Below are 18,297 nucleotides of genomic sequence, written 5' to 3'. Positions count from 1 at the left end.
AAATTATCTAGGGGTATAGTGAGCATTTTGACCCCGCAGGTTTTTTGCAGAAATTATTGGAAGTAGGCCGTGAAAATAAAAATCGTCATTCTTTCAAAGATTATGTAGGTTTAGCTCATTTTTTCTAATTTCCACGAGGACTAAAGGAGAAAAAGCACCACAACATTTGTAAAGCAATTTCTCCCGAGTAAAACAATACCCCACATGTGGTTATAAATGGATGTTTGGACACACGGCGGAGCTTAGAAGGGAAAGAGCGCCATTTGGCTTTTGGAGCTCAAATTTAGCAGGAATGGTTTGCGCAGGCCATGTCGCATTTGCAAAGCCCCTGAGGTACCAAAACACTGAAAACGCCAAAAAAGTGACTCCATTGAGAAAACTACACCCCTTGAGGAATCCATCTAGGGGTGTAGTGAGCATTTTGCCCCCACAGGTGTTTCATAGATTTTATTAGAATTGGGCAGTGAAAATAAAAAAAATCCTTTTTCTTCAATAAGACGTAGCTTTAGCTCCAAATTTTTTATTTTCTCAACAAATAAAGGAAAAAAAGAACCCCAACGCTTGTAAAGCAACTTCTCTGGAGTACGGCAATACCCCACACGTGGTCGTAAAATGCTGTTTGGGCACACGGCAGGGCTCAGAAGGGAAGGAGCGCCATTTGCTTTTGGAGTACAGATTTTGCTGCATTTGGTTTCTGGTCGCTATGTTGCATTTGCAAAGTCCCTGTGGGACCAAAACAGTGGATCCCCCCCAGAAGTGACCCCATTTTGGAAACAACACCCTCAAGGTATTCACCTAGGGGTGTAGTGAGCATGTTAACCCCACAGGTGTTTTGCAGAAATTCGTGTGCACACGATGTGGGAGAATGAAAATGGGAATTTTTCCTTAGATACGCCAATATGTGGTGCCCGGCTTGTGCCACCATAACAAGACAGCTCTCAATTATTATGCGGTGTTTCCCTGTTTTAGAATCACCCTACATGTGGCCCTAATCTTTTGCCTGGACATTCGACAGGGCTCAGGAGTGAAAGAGTACCATGTAAAATTGAGGCCTAATTTGGCGACATATAAAGTATTGGTTCACAATTGCAGAGGCTTTGATGTGAAATAATAAAAGAAACCCCTGAGAAGTGACCCCATTTTGGAAACTGCACCCCTCAAGGCATTTATTAAGAGGTGTAGTGAGCATTTTCACCCCACGTGTCTTTTCCATAAATGATTGCGCTGCGGAAGGTACAAATTAAAATGTTTCCCTAGATATGCCAATTCAGTGTCAAATATGTCATGACCAGCTTGTGCCGCTTTTTTTTTATATACACCGTTCACCGTACGTTATAAACTACATGTTACCTTTATTCTGCGGGTCAGTACGATTCCGGCGATACCAAATTTATAGAACTTTTTTATATCTTTTTGCACAATAAAATTACTTTTGGAAAGAGAATGTATTTTTTCTGTCGCCATGTAGTGAGAGCCATAACTTTTAAATTTTTTCATCGATGGAGCTGTGTGAGGGCTTGTTTTTTTGCGAGACGAGGTATAGATTTTATCGGTACCATTTTTGATCACTTTTTATTTCAATTTTTGGAAGACAGTGACCAAAAAAACAGTAATTATGGCAGTTTTTTTGAGGTTTTTTTTTACGGCGTTCACTGCGCTGGATAAATAACATAATATTTTTATAGTTCAGGTCGTTACGGTCGCTGCGATACCAAATATGTATGGCTTTATTATTTTTTTCAATAATAAATGACTTGATAAGGGAAAAAGGGCGATTGTGTTTTGTGTTATTATTTGAAACTTTTATTGAATGTTTTCCAACTTTATTTTTACTTTTTTTACACTTTTTTTTACACTTTTCTTTAGTCCCACTGGGGGACTTGAATGTCCAACTGTTTGTTTGATGTTCTAATACATTGCACTACCTATGTAGTGCAATGTATTGGAACTGTCAGTTGTTCACTGACAGCAAGCCGATCAGGCTCCGCCTCTGGGCGGGGCCTAATCAGCTTACGTAATGGCAGACAGGAGTCCATTGTTAGGGCTCCTGTTGCCATGGTAGCAGTCGCCAGCCTTGCCATCGCATGGCAAGGCTGCCGATTTTCTACAAACCTCTAGGATGCAGCGATCACAATGGATCGCTGCATCGAAGGGGTTAATGCCAGGAATCGGAGCTAGCTCCGGTTCCTGGCGATAGATCGGGGTGTCCGCTGTAACATACAGCGGACACCCACTGCTGATGACGCCGGCTCAGCTTCTGAGCCGGAAGCTGAGCCGGCGCCATCTTGCCGATGTTACCGGAAGCCTCCTGGGCCCCGCCGACGACGGGGCATAGGAGGATTCCGTTACAGGCTGATCGGGAGGTAAGCATTAGCCCTCCGATTGCCTTTGCAGCCACCGGCAACCCAGCGATCACGTTGCTGGGGTGCCGGTGGCTATAAACTCCTCACATGCTGCGATCTCTATTGAACGCAGCATGTGAGGGGTTAATCGGTCGGATCGGAGGCTAGCTCCGGTCCTGGCCGATACCTTAGGGTGCCAGCTGTAACATACAGCTGTCACCCGGTGGTGATGTCGCTGGCTCAGCTCCTGAGCCAGCTTCATCTCCTTGACGTACATTTACGTGAAAAGGCGGTAAGCCACCGATTTTAATGACGTTTATATACGTGATCCGGCGGGAAGGGGTTAAAATAGTGGTATCACATGTTTTGGTTTTATTTTATTATAATAATGTGCACTGTGTGCAATTTATATATTTTTCAAATACTGTTGCTTATATGTTTTCGTTTTTTTTCTAAACCCAGTCATTCACTATGACGCACATTTACATCATGTAAAGGCTTAAGGCTGGGTTCACACGACCATGTTACGTCCGTAATGTACGGAACGTATTTCGGCCGGAAGACCCGGACTGAACACGGTGCAGGGAGCCGGGCTCCTAGCATCATAGTGATGTACGATGCTAGGAGTCCCTGCCTCTGCGTGGAACTACTGTCCCGTACTGAAAACATGATTACAGTACGGGACAGTAGTTCCACGCAGAGGCAGGTACTCCTAGCATCGTACATCACTATGATGCTAGGAGCCCGGCTCCCTGCACTGTCTTCGGTCCGGGTCTTCCGGCCGAAATACGTTCCGTACATTACGGACGTAACATGGTCGTGTGAACCCAGCCTAAAGGTGTATTTCAACTTTTCACCTGTATGGGATATCCACAGGTTAGCCTAAAAATGTGCCACTGATGTTGGTGGATTGATGGCCTATCCTCAGGATAGGCCATCAATATCTGATCGGTCGGGGTCCACCTCCCAGCACCCCCTGTGGCATCATATTTATAATTTGTTCACATTTGCAAAAAATGATGTGCGTAACCAGTGGCGTACATTAAGACGTCAATCCTGCAAGCAAGTGTCTAAGCAATACAAAAGTGAAGAGAGAGAGAGAGAGAGAAAGAGAAAGAGAGAGAAAAAGAAAGAGAGGGAGAGAGAGACACACACATACACAGATATATACTACTGTATATGAAAAAAGCATTTGGACACCTACACGTTACATCTGCAGGAGCTTTTATAACATCCCATTCTAAATCCATAGCCAACAATATGGATTTTGTTCCCCTTTTGCATCTAAACCACCTTACAATCTTCTGGGAAGGCTTTCTACCAGATTTAGTAGTGTGTCTGTAGGAATTTTTGCCCATTCATCCACAAAAGCATTTGTCAGGTCAGGTACTAATGTTGGACGAGAGGGCTTGCCTCGCAATCTCTGTTTCAGTTCAACCCAAAGGTGTTTGATGTGGTTGAGGTCAGGGCTCTGTGCGGGCCAGTCAAGTTCTTCCACATCAAACTCACTCAACCATGTCTTTATGGACCTTGCTCTATACACAGCGACAAATTCATACTGGACCATAAAAGGGCCTTCGCCAAACTTTTCCCACAAAGTTTGAAGAATCCAATTCTCTAAATGTCTTGGTATGCTGAAGCACTAAGTTTTCCTTCACTAGAACTAAGGGGCCAAGGAAAAACCCTGAAACAAAAAACCATTGCATTATGCCTTCTCGACTAAAATTTACAGTTGGCACAATGCAGTCAGGAAGGTAAGTTTCTCCTGGCAACTCAGTCTCATCCACCACATTTCTAAAAAGAGAAGCATGATATCCACAGAACACGTTTCCACTGCTCCAGAGTCCAGTGGCGGCGGGCTTTACATCACTCCATCCGATGCTTGGCATTGTGCTTTGTGATGTAGGGCTTGCATGCAGCTGCTCGGTTCTCATGCCATGAAGCTCCCGGCGCACAGTTTTTGTGCAGATGTTTTCCAGGCAATAAAAATTTATGGCCTAGTCAGGATAGGCCATCAACAGCTGATTGGGGTCCGACTCCCGGGACCAGCCAATCAGCTGTTTTGAAGGGGCTGCAGTGCTCATATTACTTATTTCTCACTGTGAATCATCGACACGTATTTGGCGGCCATTCACTTGTATTGCAGCCTTTTCTCCCATTGACGTGTCGACCCCACTCTATAACTTTACGTGGTCTGGCAGGGTATGGCTGAGTTGCTGTGGTTCCTAAACACTTTCACTTGAAATAATACCACTTACAGTTGATGGAGTGGAATATCTCTGAGTATAAACATGTCAGCAATGGTGGCACAGAACCACCCTCAAATGCAGTGAAATCTTTAGAACGACCCATTATTTCTAAAAGGTTTGTAAAGGCAGCTGCAAGGCTAGGTGCTGGATTTTATACACCTGTGGCAATGGGACTGAATGAAAAATATGAATTCAATCATTAAGAGGTGTGTCCCAATACTTTTGTCATTAGACTGTATATGTTTTGATGTTTTATATGATTTCTTAGTGCTCAAAATTAGAAGTAAATGTAATTGCAAACATTATGACATATGACTCTTAGCTTGTAATGCAACTCAAAATGTTATTGAAGGGAATCTGTCAGCAGTTTTGAGGTTTAAAAATTGCTGACAGGTGCCCTTTTTTTTTTTTAATTGAAAAGGCTTATCTAGATATTGAACGTATCTGTTTCTTTATCCTGACAAAATGTATCATAGTAATTGAAGCTAAATATTATTATTAAATGTTTATTTTGCTGTAGATCTCTAGACAATGTACCACATTGGCGTGTGCAAGACCCTGCCGAACCACAGATGCTGGTGTAAAGGGAGGGAGAATCACAACATGATTAAGGACCACCAATTGAGCTCAAAGAGGTGGCCCCAGAATATCAATTTGCTGAATCTGGAGAGACCACAGCAACAGTACAAGCTAACTCTACAGCCAGCAATGCAGTACTTCCCCGTACAGCACAACATCGGGGTTTCGAAGAAACGACAGGACCAGGGACAACAGCCAAACTGTCGAGACAGAGGCTTTGACAATGACATGGAGATGAACAAAAAAAGCAGCAAGGCCACACATCCAAGAAAATTGAAATTTTATTCACCCACAGGTGCGAGGTTTCAGTCCAACAGGACCTTTCTCAAGCATGCTTGAGAAAGGTCCTGTTGGACTGAAACCTCGCACCTGTGGGTGAATAAAATGCCAGTTTTCTTGGATGTGCTGCCTTGCTGCTTTTTTCTTGGATTCCATTTGTGGGACTCTGGATCAGGTCCCTTTGAGGCTTGTACTTACAATATTGTATATTGCTTTGGGTCTCCAGTGCTGTGATATTCTCCTTCTGTCTTTCTATGACACGGAGATGACCTTCACTTTTCTCTGGTATTCAGTAGCTGGCCGCTGTCAACGCCTGGCACAGAAAAGGCAATCTGCCTTTATGACCTGCATCTTTGCACTTGCAGACATATTTGAATCCCCCGAGCCCATGACTGATGTGGCAGACTTCATTTTCCACATGTGCACACTCACTTGACGTAGGGCTGATCCTTCTCCCACTTGGCCACATTATCCGCAGACACCCACTGAATTCCTCAAGACACGTCTTTTTCTAGCTGGTCTGCTCCTACTTCTTCCTCATACAGTTCTTTTCAAAATCCTCCTTCTATATATTATTTTTCTTATCCTGCTGACTCTTATTCTTCAAACATTCCTCTTCTTCATATTCATCCTCCCATCTGTTCCACTCCATCCTACCATCACCTTATCCATTGCCCCCTCTTCCTGCCAAGATTCTTCCCCGTCAAGATATCACACATTTCACTAGTTATTTTATTTAATTTCGTGGAGGGGGTTTATGTTTTGTCCTTTCTCCTGGTCCATCTTTTGGGTTAGTGTGAGGGTGGAGTTGTTGTTCTTTTAAGAGCTATTGCTGATTAACAGAGGACCAAAGTAATTTTGTCCAAGGGGATGTTTGTTTTCTGGGAAATATTAAAATGTTAATATTTTTTTAAGAAAAACATAAACGTTTGATAAAGTTAGCTTTTTTCACGGTCTCTTTCTTTTGTGTTTAGGTTTTGTGTCTTTTTAGTTAAGAGGTTGTGTCCCCACAGACATTGATGGCAGATCTACAAGATATGGTATAAAGGTTTGAGAGATACAGGTCTCACCTCTGGAAACAACACCTATCTCCCAAACCCATTTCTGCCTGTTCAGGCAGCCTCTCAACACTGCATCCAGGTGAACGCTAGGTGCACCACAGGACAGGAATTAAAAAATAGCCAAATGCACTAAGCTACGCTGTTTCCGTAAGTGCAATAAAAGCGGATATAAGGGAAAATATTGTGTGTCTTCTGCTCTGCCTGCTTTACACATATCATAGAAAAGCTGTAGAATTAAATAAAGGGGCCCATTGGCAAACTTATATAATTCTTTGTTTCATGGAAGGATATAGGGGGTGGGTGGAGGGGGGAGGGGGCTCCTAGGGGTTACTCCACACACAAACCCAAATTCAACATCATAGACATTTTTCACAAATTTAAACCCACAAATACACACTGAAATTATATTAATATAATTTTTACACATTTTTCAACAAAACAAAAAAACATCTTGATGTCTTGAGTTCACAGGAGGATGGCTTCAAAAGAAGATGTTTTGTTTGAAATAAGGATTGACTACAGTGGAGAACGATCACTGCTGCCCAGGCTGCACACCAGTAACACAGGAATATTGCCAGTGCATGGCACCTTCACAACTCATGAAGTAATCAGCAATGATTTCTCTAACTCGGACACCACAACTGGATTTGTTACCAGAATCCTAGTTGATGCCACTGTCAACATAGGACATGTGTGACTCCCCTTTTACATCTTGACGGTAGTCTTGAAGGTACAGATGCAGCTGTCTTTACCTTGACTTTTAATGCATTAAATAAACAGTGGCTAGAACCCTTATCTTGACTTTTTCAATGACTTTTCAATGGCTTTTGTTGTGTGATATCACGTTGCAGCAAGTTATCACAGTCAAGTTAAAGATGGCTACATCCGTAGTTGTCGAGAACACAACATGCCTTGATGATGGCATCAACTGTATTTCCTTCCAATTGGATGGTTGAGGCAAAGACCCTCTACTGATTTACAATGATCCCAAAAGTGCACTCCATGACACGTTGTGCCCTGCTCAGCTCATAATTAAAAATCCTCCTTCGGGCATTCAGTCCCATTTGTTTGTATGGATGCAGCAGTTTAGGGGACAATGCAAATGCTTCATCCAATACTATCATGAAGGGGATGGTATGCGTGGTTCCCAGAAGAGGTGTCGGAGCTGGTAGAGAATTTGCAGCCCAATCTGTGAGGCTCTCAGCACCCGTGGGTCCCCAGTACTGCCATAGGCACCAACATCGATGGAAACATATTTGTAATGTGCATCAGCACCGGGAAACAGGACCACGGAAAAATACTTCTTGTATTTAAAGAAGCGTGATCCTGAGTGCAGTGGCTGCTGCACCCTTACATGCTTCCCATCGATTGTGCCTATGCAGTTGGGGAAATCTCTTACAGTTTGAGGGACATTGTTTTTACATAAGATGATCCATAAAATATGCCTACTTACTGCAAAGTGATGAGCAACCTTCTATCAGCAGAAATCGCCCTCCTCATCATGGTAATCTGCTTTGTAATGTCAGCCCTGACCATGCCTAACAGCCTATTACAAACTTCAAAGGTGAGCAGGCATAATGAAGTAAACGTATCTTGATACCTATGGAATATATGAAAAACAAAATGTCTGGTTAACCCAGGGGTCTCAAGCACGCGGCCCGCGGGCCGCATGCGGCCCCTGGGGCTGTCATCTGCGGCCCGCGGGACACAGAGCCGCTAGTGTAGGCTCTGCTCCGAGACTCTGGAATTCCCTGACATCGCTGTCCACATATGAACAGCGATGTCTGGGGCTTCCCCAGAGCCGGAGTCCCGAGCAGAGCGCTGGTGTCGGCTCTGCTCCGGGACTCTGTGGAATTCCCTGACATCGCTGTCCACATATGAACAGCGATGTCTGGGGCTTCCCCAGGGCCGGAGTCACGAGCAGAGCGCTGGTGTCGGCTCTGCTCCGGGACTCTGTGGAATTCCCTGACATCGCTGCCCATATATGGACAGTGTGTCAGGGTCTTGCCCAGAGCGGAGCAGAGCGCTGGTGTCGGCTCTGCTCCTGGACTCTGTGGAATTCCCTGACATCGCTGTCCACATGTGAACAGCGATGTCTGGGGCTTCCCCAGAGCCGGAGTCCTGAGCAGAGCGCTGGTGTCGGCTCTGCTCCGGGACTCTGGAATTCCCTGACATCGCTGCCCATATATAGACAGTGTGTCAGGGTCTTCCCCAGAGCGGAGTCCCGGGCAGAGCGCTATTATCGGCTCTGCTCCGGGACTCTGGGGAAGCCTCTGACATCGCTGTCCATACATCGACAATGATGTCAGGGGCTTCACCAGAGCAGGAGTCCCAGTGATATCAGGAGCACAGCTGGAGTCCCAGGAAGAGCCTACTAGCGCTCTGCCTGGGACTCCAGCTCTGGGCAAGCCCCTGACATTACTGGGGCAGCCTCTACAGAGGGCACTGGGGCAGCCTCTACAGAGGGCACTGGGGCAGCCTCTACAGAGGGCACTGGGGCAGCCTCTACAGAGGGCACTGGGGCAGCCTCTAAAGAGGGCACTTTGGCAGCCTCTACAGAGGGCATTTTGGCAGCCTCTACAGAGGGCACTGTGGCAGCCTCTACAGAGGGCACTGTGGCAGCCTCTACAGAGGGCACTGTGGCAGCCTCTACAGAGGGCACTGTGGCAGCCTCTACAGAGGGCACTGTTGCAGCCTCTACAGAGGGCACTGTGGCGTTATCTACAAGTGGGTGTGTGACAGTATCTAAAGAGGACACTGGCATTATCTAGGGGTGTGTTGCATTATCTACAGAGGGCACTGTGGCCTTATCTACAGAGGGCACTGTGGCCTTATCTACAGAGAGCACTGTGGCCTTATCTACAGAGGGCACTGTGGCCTTATCTACAGAGGGCACTGTGGCCTTATCTACAGAGGGCACTGTGGCCTTATCTACAGAGGGCACTGTGGCCTTATCTACAGAGGGCACTGTGGCCTTATCTAGGGGTGTGTTGCATTATCCACAGAGGGCACTGCGGCAGCATCCACAGAAGGCACTGTGGCAGCATCCACAGAGGGCACTGCGGCAGCATCCACAGAGGGCACTGCGGCACTATCTAAAAAGGGGCTGCCCAATCTTGACATGTGTGCTAACTGAGCCGACGGACTGCATTTAGCGACACTTAAACTGGAACGCTGGATTGTTGAAATAAGCACGTGGAGAAATATCTCAAATTTTAAACCTAGCAGTATTATTATAGTAATGTAGTATTATTGTTATAGTAATGTAGTATTGTTATAGTAGTTCAAATAACTAATTGATTAACAATAATTTTGTATTATATCAAATTTGAAAGTAATGCGGCCCGTCAACTTCCCATTTTTTCTATATGCGGCCCACTTACCCGGCCGAGTTTGAGACCCCTGGGTTAACCATACAAATTTTGGTTAACATGGGGGAATTTATAGACTGCATGTGTTGCCCAATAATTTATTCCTTAGCTCTTGGATATTAAAATGTAATGTTGTTGAAAGGTGCAGATTGGCAGGGCAAAATCACATACCCCGTCAATCAGCGCCCTTCAACAATGGAAGCGGTGCGGTGACGTCATCGCGCCGCTACCATCGTTGATTGGCAGGGCAGAATGACTTCCCCCGCCAATCAGCGCCTTTCAACAAGTTGAAAGGCGCTGATTGGCGGGACAACTCATTCTGCCCTGCCAATCAGCGTCATTGTAAGGCGCTGAATGGTCAGGCACGGAATGTACCCGGGCATTCAGCGCTTATGCATGTAATTGTACCTGCGTTCTATAGACGCAGGTACAATTAGTGCAGGAGGGGGTGGCGGCGGCTGGTTTCAGTAGCACCGCCGCCCCCTTCAGAGAGACAGCAGGGCGGTCGGTGCAGCCCTATTCCCTCTCAGCCCGCTCCTCCTCCCTATTAGCGGCGCTAGCGTGCTGCAATGTGCTTTTTTTTAAATGATGTGCGGTTTGGGCGGCCGCCAGAACCGCCCATATGATAATCCGCCGCTGATGCTGCATGATTATTTTGGCACCTCTTGTATGACCTGTTAGACACTTTTCTCTTCCTTATACAAATTATATAATTTGGCAAATTTTTTAACACTTTCCAACCTGTGACACAGTAGTAAAACTTCCCTATTGTATTGAGTTTGTTACATGATAAATTAGAGTCGTTAAACAAATTCAAGCAAAACTAAGGGTGGATACATCTGTACTACAGCAGTGTGCATGAAACCTTACTCTAAGTTGACTAAAATTGCCTCCCTTAACTCTAGTCCCCAGAGTAGCTATGTGTTGAATAGGAAATTAAATGTGTATATAATGTTTTTAAAATGGGTTAATGTGATATAGTTATTCTCAGTTTTCAAATGTACTTAAAGGATTTCACACAGGTTTAAATGTTTTTGCAATATAGTCCAACATTAAAAATTTATTTGATTTGTAATTTACTGTACCTTGTTCCAAAAATGCTCCAGTTGCGAGATATTCCCTTTACTTTATTATAATGGCGCCCCTGGTGTTCAATCGGTATAGTAGTGTGCACGACCTCCTACCAATCTAAATGAGTGGGGACGTATATGTTCAGTTCCCCTCTCCAGCTGCCACCAACCAATAGAAAATGTATATTCTGCCTGTCAGTAAAAAAGTAGAGAGGAAGCTTTTATTCAGAAACATAGCTCCTAGTGTGGATGGAAAGTCACACAGTAAGAAACACACAGGATAGACAGCAGTGTGCTTATATGGAGAGAGCCTGCATACAACACTGCTTACATACAGAGTTGAGCTCTCCCCTCTCCTGCTCATCCTCTCACTGTGTGTAACCTGCAGGCTCTCCCTCTTCTTGGTTTACATAGACCTGATCTCTAAAAATACATGTAATGGGGGGAATTTGCAAAAGCTTATCCCAGAGAGGAGGCAGAGGCAGTGAAAAAGAGTGATCTGCCCATACAATCTATGACAGGGAGGGGGAGGAGCTGCAACAGAAAGAACATGCCTCCTGAGCAGCCAGCCTGAAGTAAATCTAGAAGAGCAATTGGAACAATGAATGGACAGATCTCTGGGTCCATGTAAGATACGGGACTGGTTCTAGCTTTATTATAATGAAATTGCCATGCACTATATTACGTCGGATTTTCTTTTTTTTTTTATTAATTCTTTAAGTTGGGTTTGTTTATGAACCCCAACACATATCTCTGGTTTGGGGTCAATTTATAGAAACACAATGTAATTGCTCCAATTGTCCTGTAATTTCATAAAGTTAAAAAGAAGAATCTGCCTCCAACAAATACACTGACCACTAATTCACAAACTGAAATTTTCACAAATGTACCATAACCTTTGTATATATTTTTGCATGTAAAAATAAAATCCATATGTATTTCTTTGAAATGTGCTGGACTGCTAAGAACCAACCATAACACCCCTTAGCGATCCCACACTAAATAAAAACATGGACAACATAATATTTTGGATGAGGGTCGGTCACAGTTTATTCAATTATATGGCAAACGTCTAAGGCACATATTTTTCTCGAGCCGAAGTATCATGCAAAACAGCCGGACTACCACCGAGTTAGTCCGCCTTCGACCCATCACTCTTAATTTATTTATCTGACTGCCACTGTGACTTGAAGCTGAAACAGTAGAAGAAACAAAACATTAGAATCATAACAGATTTTCAGAAATTAAACATATCCAATAGGGAGGGATCGTGGAACGATCAACACTTCTAGGTCCCAATAGCAGGGAGAAGAGAAGGTGATGGTGCAAATCTTCCCTATTTTTCAGCAGAGAATGGGGTGGTAAACTTGGATACTGTTCTCTCAGTGGTAGATGGCCACTTCCATTAAATCAGTTTATTAAAAAAATTAAAAGGGTAATGGGGGGTTGGCTATGAACTTAACCACCTGTCTTAAAGGGAGTTAACCCATGTATGGGCCCTCTCACTATTTGTTTCAGTGCCCTACAAAAGAGACAATAAAATCTGATGCCTTGTTAAAAAAAATAAGTTGTTTGACAAGTCGTGAACACATTTCTGTAGCACTAAAAAGAATAAGAGAAATCATGCTTATATGTGCATTTTTTTTTATCATTTGTGTATTTTTTAAAAAGATAGTAATTAGTTACTAAATAACATTTGTAGTTCTGTTGAAAACTGCATGTGAGGAATATTTAGTTTTACATGCAGTTTTCACCATTGCCAACGGGGAAAGAACTGCTGTAAAAAAAAAAAACCCAGCTGGAGAATGATGCAGTTAAAAAAAAAAAACAATAATAAAAAAAAAAACAATGGCTGAAACAGCTCAAAGCTACACATATAGTTTTGGTTTCATCAATAACATGGAGTTGCTGCAATATGTGGTAAAATTACATTAATGTAACTCGTGGGCGTTAATGTTAACATTTTCCCTTGAAGAAAAACTTGATACTATCTGAACAGAACTAGATACAAGTACAAAAGTGGAAAGACCTAAACATTTTTTTTACGGTTACTTTTCCTCAGTTGCTCTAGTGTTGGAAGGCTGGGGGTTCCTCTGTATAAATAGCAATAGTAGATTAGACGTTTTAGCTGTGTCCCTTATTCAGGCTATTTCCAATAGAGTGCCAACTCAGTATCCGCAATATAGAAGTGTTCAAGAAGTGTACTGGGTCTTTCCTTCATTTTTCATTTCCTGCCCATATTTTGAGATATAAGAGTGAAAGGTTGCATGCGGTGGTCGCCGGGTAAAATCTAATTGGATTTGCTACTCCAGTTTAGAGGAAAGTGCAAGACTAAGCAACCATCCAACTCACTGGCCTAGCCATCTTATTTTCGGTTTAATGTTCAACACCTCATTTAGGAAACCAGAAGTGGAAGGCTATAAATTACTATAGCATATACATAGGGAAAACACATCAGTGGACAGAAAGTGAAACAAGGTTTTAAAACCATATATTCCTGTTGTGGGCAACAAAACCATTATATTATCTCTATACAGTGGTTAAAGTAAAGCTCCGTCTTTGACTCACATTAGGATGAATCACACAATATCTCTGATAGCTTAAAAGCGTCTAAATTATTTTATTTGCTGGTTGATTTTATTCCCTCAATAACAAACTTATATTTTTGCAATCTTGTGGTAATTGTCCATTATAGTATGTAAACAACATATGTTACAATTATATTAAGGCCGCATATAGGTAGCAGATGTAACATCTACTACCTTAAAAAAAAAAACTTTGGTTGTTTTATACTTATTTTCAGGGGTTTTTTTTCTATGAAAAAAGATGTTATATTGCTACCTGGCACCTGTCAGCAAGATGTTGCTGACAGATCTATTTTTTTTATTATGTTTCTATATTTAGTACTATAAAGGAGTTGTCCCAGAATCGACAATTATCGCCTATCCACAGAATCGTTGATAAATGTGTTGCTGGTAATTGCACCGCTGGAACCCCAACCGATTGTGAGAACGGGGGTCCAGAACCCCCTGTTTCTCCACACTGCTGAACTGCAGTTCTGAGGGATATTGAATAGAGTGACGATCGAGCATGTGTGGTGCTGCTCCATTCAAAGCCTATGGGAATGACAAAAACAGCAGAGTTCAATGCTTGTCTGTTTCCGTCAGTCCCATAGAAATTGAATGAAGAAGCATCTCAACCGCAGCTTCATTCAAGCTGCTTCTCATTGCGGTGGCACCCCCGCTCTCGCGATCAGTGGGGGTTCCAGCAGTGGGGCCCCTACGATCACACGATTGTCACCTATCCTGTGGATAGGTAAAAATTGTCAATTTTGAGATAAACCCTTTATAGTACTAAATATAGAAACAATAAAAAATAGATCTGTCTCCAACATCTTGCTGACAAGTGCCAGGTAGCAACATAACACTTTTATTCATAGATAAAGTACAATGATTTACTGTTCAGTATGGTCTGTGTGTCTGATTAGCTATTTTACAACTTAATACACTTTTCTTCTAAAAACATGATTTCCCACTGTAAACATTAGGTATATATGCTAAAGACATATAGACATTCACACAAGTCATAAGTAAAATAAAATAAAGCAAAAATAGGGTCTGTTAGCAGCAACAAGCCTGCTTGTTGACAGTTTTCAAGTACCAACAGTATGACTAAACTAAACAATAAAACCTAAACCAAAAATAATGAAGATGTATTACCAAGCTGCAAAACTTTACATTTGCTGACTTAACAGTCATGTAAGTTAAAGGTGAAGCTATACTTTATGTGTTTGTAGCAAACATATTTTACGCACTATCATGGGAAATTACTGTTTAACCGCAGTGGTCTAAGTTTCTCATTGAGAGAATAAAATCACCAAGCATTTCAAATAATTTAGATGCTCTTAAACCATCAGAGACAGTGTAGGTTACATCTGCATAGTCACGGGCAAAATAAAATGGGAAGACAGAAACATAGCAGCCTTCAGGTAAGTTAATTAATCTTGAATTGTTTTAGCAACACACCACTGATTTTCATTTCATGAAACTCTTTGCATCTTCTATATAGACAAAAGGAGTCTAAAATGTTTGATTAAGGTTTAGTGATTGTCACCAATTTGCTCTATGTATTTTATAATTAAGATACAAGAAGTTCTAATAAAATGGGGACCGTCTTCAGGAGTGAAGATAACAAGCTCATTCTGTATAGACCCTGGGGTCATTGAGAAAGCAATTAAATGCTCTCCAGGGTACATTATAAAGAGAGAGGTTTGATGGGTGAATGGCCTGTTCATATTCCCCTAATTCTTAAATCTCATCCTTATTTTATTTAGGAAGAAAATAAAATTCATAGGATACAATATGAAGTATTAAATATGTTACTAGCATTTACGAGCCTATTATTTGCATCATATACACCAAACAGTAATATCAATTATGTTCTTGCTCCAAAGAGCATCAAGATTATTTCCAGTATGCTATTTTACCTGTATATGACATGAAACAAGCATTCAAAATAGCATCTATAATGACTTTGTAATGGGATGCTGAAAGAGAACGAGGAGAAGCTAGTTACACAACCATGGCTGTACTTAAAATATTACTAATTTTAACTATGGAAATTGCACTGGATGTACAAAGAAAAGACAAATTAATAAATTACATTTCTAAGACTGTACCTACTATTGTAGAGATATAATTTGGAGAGTGAGATTTACAATGAACAATGCTTCTTCATTATGGTTATCATTATACCAATGTTATAATTTGCCATCGACTTAGAAAGCTCATAGGACACTAATACTTGTTGAACCACTACACCCATTAAAAGAGATTTAAGAAAGGTAATATTTTCTTGTATGTAAGTGGTTCGTAATAAATTCACAACTATTTTAACAGAAATATGTGAAAAATATGTTATTTCAATTATTAATTTATAGTGTCAAACGAAATAATGAGTAACTAAAACTAAACAATGACATTCAAATGGCAATTGTAAAGAAGAAAGAGAAGATATATTTAATATTTCACTAATACAATAAGAAATATACTGTATTTGTAATTATTAGTGATGAAGATGATAATAATAATAGTGTGTGTATAATTTATTTGTTTTTTATTTTTTTATTAATTTTATATGACATACAAACAGAACATAATAGTATTTCAAGTTAAAAAAAACAAGCTACATCAAAATAATAAATACAAAAAAATAGGAAAATAAAACAAATCCCTTCAGATTTTCTTTCATACTCATACATAACATAACCCTTCCTTTCCATTTAATCCAGTTGATTCACATATTAGAATATTGTTATTTTGTCGTATGACAATACTTCTTAGTCCACATTTTTGTTCATATGGTTAAGCTAAGGGGAAAAGGAGACAAACAACTCCCTGGGAATTTATTTATGAACCTGAAACAGTGTCCTTCCAATTGCCAAGGACGCCTTTATGGGTATTAACCATCTGCCTAACATAAAATAGAAAAAGAAGATACTTTCTTTATATAGCAATTGCACAGAAATATCCTTGTTTTACTGTACAAATAAATTACCAGACTTAACTATTGAAATCCCAAGTATAAATTATTCGATTATCGTGTTATTGAAAAGTACATGAGGTAAACAATTTTACAGTTTTGACAGTTGTATAATGTCTAATTCTTATATAACATAGAACGTATTATGTAACAAAAATAGATAAATCTATAAATTATTCTTTAAATAACTATGCATGCTAAACTGGTAGGATTTTATATTGATCGAAAATATTTTGCTAGCATGCTGCAACTAAAAAGCATCAAGCGTTGGTTGCAAACTCATTTCCACCCAGCAAATAGGTATAAAATTAGAATAATTGATAGAGAACATGCATTATTGTGCAGATGCTAAAATATAGTTATATGTAATACAATCAAGTTTTTAGAAAAGAATAAGAGTTCCTTGACAATAGTCTAATTTGTACTGGCAATATTTCATTCACAATAGAAAATGTGCATGTTTACTTTTTATAAAACAACATCAACTGTGAAAATATTCTGTTTTAAAAAGAATTAGAAACTATGTGGTAGATTTATTGTATGCTCAGTTCAAACAATGGCTTTTCAAAAAATTAGCTGCCTTTGTCACATTTCAGGAAATGACTATAAAAGTATGTTATTCTGATAGAAAAACACAGCCAAAACATCTTAGTACATTTATTCTCAGTTTTTGAAAGTCATAGGCAATAGCATGATTCCATTAGACTTCAAGAACAGCTATAATTTTGGGTCTTATACAAAACTCAGAAATTAACATAAAAGTCTTGGTTGGAAAATGTATCAATTATTTTAAACACTGTGAAGCAATAAATAAAAAAAAAAAAGCTTCTTAAGTAGGTCATCATGATGTCGTGTGGCATGTCAAATGTCATTTTCCCCTATTAGAATGAAGAATTCTTAAAGTTACAATACAGGTACATTTTTATTGCATTTAAAAGCTGCAATTAAGACTATGCTTTGTTCAACTCTTCATAAGAAAGACTTTTCTAATGCATTGTAAATTACTATTAATGTAATCCATGATTAACACTTAGGGCAGCCCAAATGTGTTCGCTCATTGTGTCCCAGTAAATTAAGGCAAATTATGTGTGATTTCTTTTTGTTGTTATTTTTTGTATGGGGTCTTGATGTTCAAGTTCAACAACTCTGACAACGCACCCGCAGGCCCCCGACCCCATATCAAAATGGGCTAAAACTAGAAAAGAGTAGCCTTTTGTGCAGTCTGCCATTTGCCACAACACATCACTTCACAAATAAATGTATATTACTTTCTTTCACATTATTAAATTGTATCTGTCATTTGCCTTGTGCGATATCTACATGAATGTATTCCAACTTTTACCTCCCTGAGAGATTTCTGATTTTTCTGCCTCATTTAAAGATGTAAGATGGATTTTGTCAAAAAGTATTGTAAAATTCAAACTATCCCCATTCATTTCAATCAGTATAATAACTATCCAAAGGTTTTTTTCTCGTGTGTCTCTCAGGAGTTTCCACAGTTTAAGGTTGAAATGGATGAACATATTACCACAACTTAAATGGAAAATAGAAGGTAAGTGAATAAAAGGTGTTCTGCATTATTCCGCATGTAAATCATATAAAATAATTTTATTCCCCTTTAAATTCAATGCTATGTAAAGCTCACAATATTTATTTTAATAAATTGCTCCAATGCATACATTTTACAGATGGATGAAATAAGAAACATCAGATAGTAGTCCAATTACTAATTTGTCTAATCTACTGGACAATTATAAGAGTGTGTTTTCGTCAGCTGAAAACGTTCATGAAATTCTGACATTTAA

At 40.6% G+C, this 18,297-nt stretch overlaps 1 long non-coding RNA gene across 2 annotated transcripts in view; it reads right to left on the bottom strand.

The window, feature by feature from the left end:
• Nucleotides 1-11,974: 11,974 nt before the first annotated feature.
• Nucleotides 11,975-18,297, bottom strand: part of LOC142747929 (uncharacterized) — a 29,746-nt gene continuing 23,423 nt past the window's right edge. The window contains exons 2-4 of one of the 2 annotated variants that reach the window (XR_012882095.1): nucleotides 15,438-15,497; nucleotides 12,981-13,182; nucleotides 11,975-12,144 (exon numbers count right to left, since the gene is read on the bottom strand). This is a non-coding gene — a long non-coding RNA (uncharacterized LOC142747929). The remainder of the gene's footprint in view (nucleotides 12,145-12,980; nucleotides 13,183-15,437; nucleotides 15,498-18,297) is intronic. The other variant, XR_012882096.1, reaches the window with a different exon arrangement.

Source organism: Rhinoderma darwinii, chromosome 3 (assembly GCF_050947455.1).
Source record: "Rhinoderma darwinii isolate aRhiDar2 chromosome 3, aRhiDar2.hap1, whole genome shotgun sequence".
NCBI lineage: Eukaryota > Metazoa > Chordata > Amphibia > Anura > Rhinodermatidae > Rhinoderma > Rhinoderma darwinii.
This window is presented reverse-complemented; position numbering and strand designations above follow the sequence as displayed.